This window comes from Hibiscus syriacus, unplaced genomic scaffold (genome assembly GCF_006381635.1).
Source record: "Hibiscus syriacus cultivar Baekdansim isolate YM2019G1 unplaced genomic scaffold, ASM638163v2 tig00112443_pilon, whole genome shotgun sequence".
Taxonomy (NCBI): domain Eukaryota; kingdom Viridiplantae; phylum Streptophyta; class Magnoliopsida; order Malvales; family Malvaceae; genus Hibiscus; species Hibiscus syriacus.
In genome coordinates, this window is record NW_024063332.1 from 981,274 (window position 1) to 990,242 (window position 8,969).

An 8,969-nucleotide genomic window follows, 5' to 3' on the forward strand; every position below is an offset into this window, starting at 1 on the left:
TATTCTACCTTCGAACACAAATGCAGGAAATAAATCATGAATTTGGCGTAATATTGTAAAACCACTTGGCCCCTTTTATACAGAGTCTGGTCCATTCGCCTTAAATATCCAATTCATGGTGGGAGACGGTCGCCTCCTAGAGTTTTGGTCTGACAAGTGGGCGAATGGGTCGAGTTTAAAAAATATTTATACGAGGATATATGCTATTGCTGTTAAGAAAACTGGAAAGATAGCAGATTTTGGCCACTGTGTCGATGGAAAATGACAGTGGGAAGTGCAATTGAGAAGACCTATTTTTGATTGGGAGGCGGATATCTGGGAAAACCTCCTTCTAACTCTAGAGGAGTGCTACCTTGGCCTTTGCCCGTCGGACTGTTTGAGATGGTCAATGTCTTCCTATGGCCAATTTGAAACAGTATATTATAAAGCTCAGTCTGGGCAATCGAATTCAGTGCGAATAGTGGAAAAACTTCTGGTCAGGAGTGGTTCCATTCAATATTGAACTCTTTGCATGGAAAGTACTCATACAGGAAGTTTCGACAAAGGTTGAGCTAAGTAAGGGGATATATCCCTTCCGGATAACCTTTGTGTTCTATGTGGAAAAGAACTCAAAACTACTGAGCACTTATTTTTCTCATGTGCTTATTCTCGGCAGATGTGGCGTAACTGGAGTGGCTTTTGGGGTGTTAATTGTGGTTTTCGAAATTATGGTTGGGGATTTTCTAAAGGCTGGATAGGTGGCTGCCCAGATTGGAAATATGGGCTTCTATGGAAAATGGCAGTTTTTGCTATCCTTTGGGTTGTGTGGTTTTTCAGGAATGGTATCATCCTTGGTAATGGCAAGTGGGAAGGAAGCCTGGTAATTGACCACGTGTGGTTATAACTTGGATGGCGGAGCAAGGAAAATTAACCGGATTATCTCCTTCTCAATCAACAAATTCACCTGGGATCCTAGGATTTGGTCTCTACCAGCGCCCCATGAATTGATCGATCCAGTAGCTTATAGGCCCCTTAGACAAGGAGGGGGTAAAATTCAATGTGGATGGTTCGGTTGATGGAAACTTCGGCCCTACTAAGATAGGTGGACCAATGAGATATCATAATGGAAAAGTACTTCGCCAATTTTCTAGATTGATAGGTGTCTCGAACCCATTATCCGTAGAACTTATAGCAATAAAGGAAGCTTGCCTGTTGTTTACTGATTCTGCCTGAGCTAGAAGGTATAACTTAATCCTTGTATCTGATTGTAGTACTGTTGTTCTTTGGATTAAAAGTTCGCATTTGGTGTCATTGACTTTTAAGGATCTAGTCAAAACTTGTATTGAAGCTATTTTTAGTTGTAGGGGTGTATTAAAGCTAATTAGCAGAGAAGAAAATAAGCTTGCTGATGTTAAAAACCAATTAAACTTGCATGCAGAAGCAATTAACACATAAGGATCCTAATAAGATAATTAAATCAACCAAATCATTCTCACGGCATAATTAGTAAGAGTTACTGTAAAAGAAATGAAAATTTATTCGATGATTCTATTATGATAATTGAATATCTCAAAAGCAAGCTCGATATTGTTTAATCCTCTATTCGCCTTGTTATGATATCAAAACTTGTTTGATTCTTGACGAACGAATCAGAACCCCTAAAAGGAATAGAGTGTTTTTTTAAAAAAAAAATTCAAAGAGAAAAAAGAATCTTGTGAAACTGTCTGTTATGTGAATTAAAAAAATTATTTCATAGTGTTTTAAAATCACAAAATAATCGAAAGGCCCCTTTATTTTGTCAGTTACACACAACAGCACTCAAACTTATATTTTCACGGTATGGGACGGAGGGATTTATACTTAATAATTGCCTCTTCAATACTACAATAATCATCACCGTGTGTACAACAATAACAATTATCAATTACTTAAATTACATGAATCAATATTAGAAATCAAAATTTCTAACATTATCCCACTTGATTCAAATATGACAAGTTTATAACATATTAACATAATTTGAGCTCACAACTTAATAAGATAGACACCCCAAAATATCTTATCCAACAATGTCTTAAAATAAGACCCAACATCTATAATCATAACAAAATATGCATACCTTAAATATGATTCATAGATAAGCAAAATCCAAATAAACATCGATATCTAGAGTATCAAATAAATATAAATGTCCAAGACATATATTCATACATGTATGACTAATCATCCGCTATACAAGGACTTCGCTACTACTCCAATTTCACTAACATGGCTAATAAATGGCTTAGGAGCTATTCTTTTAGTTAACGAATATGCAATCATATCACTGGTGCCAATGTGCACTATTTGAAATATTTGATTTTTCACTTTTTCTTTGATGGATAGATACTTTAAATCCATATGTTTGGCACCCTTGGAGTAACTATCATTCTTAAAGAAGAACACAACTCATCGGTTTAGAAATGGTACCAATGATGCCTAAACCATCAACAAAATTACGCAACCACAACAATTGAACTGTAGCTTCAAAGCATGCTACAAATTCAACCTCCATAGTGGAAGTAACAATGATAGACTGCTTACCACTCTTCCATGAGACAATTTCATCAGCTAAAAGGAACAAATAGCTAAATGTGGACTTTCAGGTATCTGAACATCTGACATAGTCCGAATAACCAACAATGTCAAGATTACTAGTTCTTCTATATGTGAGCATATGATCCTTAGTGTCTTGGAAGTCCCTTAAAACTTTCTTTGCAACTCTTTAATGAAATAGTCCAGGATTTGATTGATAACGACCCAACATACCGACCGCAAAGCTTATATCTAGCCTAGTACATGTCTGAGCATACAACAAACTCCCGACCAAAGAAGCACAAAAGATATTATCCATTTCTTTGTGATCCATATTGTTCTTGGGACATTGGAATATAATGAAATTGTCTTCTTTCTTGATGGAAACTATACTAGGTGCACACGATTCCATCTTAAATCTTTCTAAAACTTGTTGATGTAAGCCTTTTTAGACATTCCCAAATTCTTTGTAATCTATCCCAAAATATTTATATCCTGATCACATAGGAATCCTTACCCATATCTTTCATCTCAAAGTTGCTAGAAAGGTAGTTCTTAACATCATCCAATAACCCATGATCACTAGAGGCAAGAAAAATATCATCTACATACAAAAAAAAGAATTATAAACTTGCTTCTGACAATCTTCATGTAGATGCATCGGTCAACATAGATTGATTTTTCAACCTTCATACCAGATTTCCTTCACTTGTAGTTTCAAACCCTAGAGGTTGATCTATATATACCTCTTCTTCCAAATTTCCATTGAGAAAGGTTGTTTTAACATCCATTTGGTGAAGCTCAAGATCAAAATGAGCCACCAAATCCATTACAATCCTTAAAGTCCTTTCTAGAAACCAAAAAGAAAGTCTCTTTATAGTCAACGCCATATTTTTTAGTGTAACCTTTGCCAACAAGTCTGGCTTTGTACCTCTCGACATTGCCCTTAGAGTCTTGTTTGGTCTTAAAGACTCATTTACAACCGACTTTTTTAGAATCCTTTGGCAATTCTGTTATTTCCCAAACATTTTTATCATCCATAGATTTCAACTCTTCCTTCATGATCATCAACCACTTGTTAAAATTTTCATCGCTCGTGGCTTGTTCAAAAGAGACCAAGTCATTATCATTGATCAAGTCACTTTCATGATCAAGTGCATAAAATATACACTAATTTGAAATAGCCGACCATTTCTCTCTAGTAGACCTCTTTAATGTTATCTCTTTTTAAGGTTGCACTTGCTCATTAACTTGAGCATTTTCCTCTTCTTATTGAACAATGGCATCCATAATTGGATTTGAAGCATCAATTTATTGTTGTTCTATATTCATGCTTTGTGACTGTGTTACAATAATAGGAACGTCAACTTAAGATGGATCACTTGATGGGTTTTAGTCCATCAATGACTCTCTTATCTCTATATCACGTGCTCTCATACTCCCACAGACATTGTCATTTTCAATGAAGTGAATATTCCCATACTCTACAATTCTCGTACTATGGTTAGGAAAATAAAATCTTACTCTTTTGACATGTCTGAATATCTAATGAAATAAACACTAATGGTCCTGAAAGCTAACTTCTTTTCATGTGGATTATATATCCTCACTTCAGTTTGGCAGCTTCATACGTGAAGATGTCTTAAACTAGGCTTCATAGATGTCCACAGTTTATAAGTTGTCTTAGAAATTGCTTTACTATGTACTCTATTCAATATGTATGCGATTGTCATCAATGCATACATCCACAAAGAAACAGGTATAGAACTATCATTCATCATACTCTCACCATTTTTATCAATGTACGATTACACCTTTTCGCTACACCATTTGATGTGGTGATCTGGGCATTGTATAATGTGCACAAATTTCCTTAGATTCAAGGAGTTTCTTAAATGGACTTGAAATTTGTCCAACTTCCGATGTCTTTCCATAATATTCACCACCTCTATCAAAATGTATTACCTTAATCTTTCTATTTAACTGTCTCTCAACCTCTATAATGAATGACTCAAGGACATCAATTGATTGAGTTCTTTCATACAGTACATATAGGTAATAGTACCTAGAGTAATCATCAATGAAGATGATAGAATACCTCTCACCGCCTTAATACGGTACATCAAAATGCCCACAAATATATGCGTGTATTAAATCAAATAATTTGCTACTCCTTGTGGCATCTTATTTTGATATATGTTTGGTTTGCTTACCCTTAATGCAATCAACACAAGTATCATTCCAATCGATAAAATCCAATTGAAACAAAACTTCATTTTTAATTAGCCTCAAAATCCCCTATTTGGATATATGATTGAGTCTTTTATGTCACAAGTCAACAGAAGATTCATTTAGTGCATTCATTTTCTTACCAACATCACATTAAACATAGTATTGATAAAAGTAAAATTTATATTGAAACAATACAAAGTATCTGACGATGAACCAGTACCACAAAGTTTTGTTCTACGATAAAATGAAAAACAACCATGTCCAATCTTAGAACATCCAACCAAGAAACAAAAACAATATTTCTAGAGTAATATGGAACATATAGACACTTCTCTAGATCAAGGCAATAGCTCGTATCTAACACAATTTTATATGTCTCTACACCTTCAATTCTAGCCTTCATCTTGTTTCTCATAAATAGAAAGTTTTCACTTTCTGGAATTTGATGGAGATTTAGGTAACCCTGCATAACATTAGAAACATGAGTGGTTGTATCAGTATCAAGCCACAAAGTATTAGAAGGTACCTCAGTCAGATTTGATTCAAAGCATATAGAAACAAAATGTATATCTCTCTTTTCAAACCATGCTTTCCTCTTTAGGCTATCAACCTTCTTATGCCCAAGTTTGTTGCAAAAAAACATTTCAATATCTTTTCAACCCCTCATTGCCTTTTACCAGGTTGTACCTTAAAGGCATGCTTTCGCTTGTTCTTCCATTTCTTACTTGGAGCTTTGTCGCCACTAGAACCAACGTTTGAATTATCACAATAAGCAAAGTTGGCTTGGGCAAGTTTGACCTTAAGGTGTTCCCTTTTCCTTTCCTCCTCTTGCATGAGCATGGCCTTAGTATCTGAAACATATCATTTTTCCTTAAGTTGGTTGTATGTTCTTCGAAATTGCTGGAAATCATCACCCTTACACCCTCTCACCAAGATCCATATCTAAACTTTTAACCCAGTTGTAGGTATTCACCATGTGAGTAATGTGTTCATCCATTGACTCAGCTATAGTGTACTCTCTATTAGATAAATCATTAATAAGAGCATCAACAACAAACTTATCCACAATGTTTTTCATAGTACACTTCTTAATTTTAGCCACAAATTCCCTCACATTTTCAGTCTTACGTTGGGAATGCTTAACATTAGGTGTTATGCTAAGCTTAAGAAAGCTCATCATAAGCCTATTCGATCTCTCCCAGTTTCCCCATATTTTTTTGCTTCGGACTAGTATCAGTTGATTTAATGGACACATCCATAACTAAAGCTAAATCGAGTCGCAAAGACCAGCATTTAAATTAACATATTCGATCCAATCATCATAGTTCTACCCATTAAAATTGATATCATTGGCAGTCATATTTGACATAGTAGGATCACTTCAAACATTTACATCTCACAAGTTAACTGCTTTGAATTTAAACCATAATTCAATCTATAACATATACCAAACCAGCATTTAAATTCACTGTTGGGCTAAATCTAAATACAACCAACAATCATCAAACATCTATCATACTTATAACATATAAGGTCAATCATTAAGTTTACTTTAACATACAAATCATTTTGGATGTACATTATATATTAATTAAACAATGTTCATAACCTACTTCGATTGTTATTAACCATGAGTAAGATATACCTTTGGGTAACCGTATAACTACATGTTAATAACTATAAATGTTTATTATTCTTAAATGTTATTTATGATGATACATCAAATAAACATTTATAAACATAATATAAATCATTTAATGAATTCCGAGCTGACTACTTTGGTGACTAATGCACTCACTAAAATATTAAAGATTTAAATCACGATATAAAATTGTTCCTTATCAATTAATAATCAATCCAACATCAACATCAATTTCATAATCAATTGTCAATTTGCAACTTCAATTAATCTTTAATAAGAAAATATTCAGATTTCTTATGCAACTTAAATTGATGATTTAATTCATATTAAATCTAGCTCCGACGCCAAATGTTAAAAACCAATTAAATTTGCATGCAGAAGCAATTAACATATAAGGATTCTAATAGGATAATTAAATCAACCAAATCATTCTCATGGTATAATTATTAAGAGTTAGTAAAAGAAATGAAAATTTACTTGATTCATTATGATAATTGAATATCCCAAAAGCAAGTAATAATTAATGTTATCCAATCTCAATATCGTATAATCCTCAATTCGCCTTTTGATGATATCAAGATTTGTTTGATTCTTGATGAACGAATCAGAATCCCTAAAATGCAGAGAGTGTTTTTTTGTTTTTTAGAGAGAGAAAAAAGCTTGTGAAACTGTCTGCTACGTGAATTAAAAAATTTGATTCCATCATGTTTTTAAATCACAAAATAAGTAAAGAATCCCTCTGCTTTGTTAGTTACACACAACACCACTCAAACTTATATTTTTACGGCATGGGACGGAGGGATTTTTCAACAGGTTCTTGGAACAAGTGTTGGATGAACACAACGAAAGGAGAAAAGGGGTCAAGGATTATGTGGCTAAAGACATGTTGGACGTGCTTTTGCAGCTGTCTGAGGATCCCAATCTTGAGGTTAAACTTCAAAGGCATGGTGTTAAGACATTTACACAGGTAAATGGCTCAAATGGCTTGCTCCTTGTTTTACTGATCACACAATTGAATTATTCTTTGAAAGTTAAATTAGGGTAAATTATTCTCATATCACTGAATTGAATTTTAGGCGGCATATCATTTATATCATTAAGCATTCAGTTCCATTAAATTTTAGCACTAAACTTTGATTTTGACTTCAATTTTATCTTTGGGTCATTAAAATTTAAATGGTATGATAACATAGACAAAATAATATTGTATTTGGTACGGCTATTGCCTAAAACGACATCATTTTCAACTTATTTTTTGAAATTGTACTTTTTCAGTAACAATTATCGTCTATCACCGGTCGTCTTTTGCGATGGTATTAATATCAAAATGTAAACGTTTCGTCCATGTTTCTTCTTCTATTATTGGTTCTTCATGAAACCTATTCAATATCAATGAAATTAGTCTTAAAAAGAGTGTGTATCCGATCAACCTTAAAGAATATATATATATATCTAATAACTTTTTTAGAACCAGATGAATTTTCTCTAAATTCAAATCCGATCGACCTTAAAAAGTTTGGATCTATCTAAAATCCAAATTATATATATAAAAGAACCCTTCAACTCTAACATTGGTTAACCATTTTTGGTCGTGTTTTAGGACATAATAGCTGCTGGAAACGACAGTTCATCAGTGACGGTAGAATAGGTAGTTTCTGAAGGGTTGAAAAAGCCAGAAATTTTGGGCAAGGCCACGGAAGAACTTGATAGGGTAATCGGCAGTAAACGATGGGTCGAAGAGGCAATGAGGTTGCACCCCGTGGCACCCATGCTGGTGCCTCGTGTTGCTCGTCAAGATTGTAAAGTAGCCGGTTACGATATTCCAAAGGGCACACGAGCCCTTGTAAACATTTGGACAATCAGGAGAGACCCTAATATTTGGGACAACCCCAATGAATTTTGGCCTGATAGGTTCATTGGGAAGTCAATCGATGTCAAAGGTCATGATTTTCAGTTGTTACCATTTGGGTCGGGTAGAAGGAAGTGCCCTGGATATCCCCTGGCGATTAAGGTCGTTCAAACAAGTTTGGCTAATGTTTTACATGGCTTCACTTGGAAATTGCCTACGGAAGGTGATCTTAATATGGAGAAGATCTTCGGACTCTCCACCCCTAAAAGGTACCCCACTTGAGGCTGTGGGACACTCTAGGCTTCCACTTCACATGTGCTCTTAATTCTACTAGTAGCATTTAAGGTGAATTGTTATTTTAATACTTAGAATGGCGTGGGGTAAATACAATGGGAATACATTTAAATGAATATTGTTTTTCATTTATTGGGTGGAAACTAAATAATTTAGGTATTATAGTAAAAAGGGTAAATTACAATGTTACTCCTTATAAAAATATTAATTCAAGAAACACAAAATATAACCACACAAAGCATGAATATCAAGAGATTATAAAGAAAAACATAAATGAATTTATTAATATTAAAATCTTCGGAATTTTCAACAACTCCTATCATATTGGCTCGACTTTAGTCTTCATTCCTTTTATTCCACAAATCCTCATATTTGAATCTTCTTCCTCAAACCTTTTTT

General features: G+C 34.1%; 1 pseudogene; it reads left to right on the forward strand.

Annotated features, from left to right (window-relative positions):
- The first annotated feature begins 388 nt into the window (after positions 1 to 388).
- Positions 389 to 8,601, forward strand: LOC120179640 (annotated as a pseudogene).
- Positions 8,602 to 8,969: the final 368 nt, after the last annotated feature.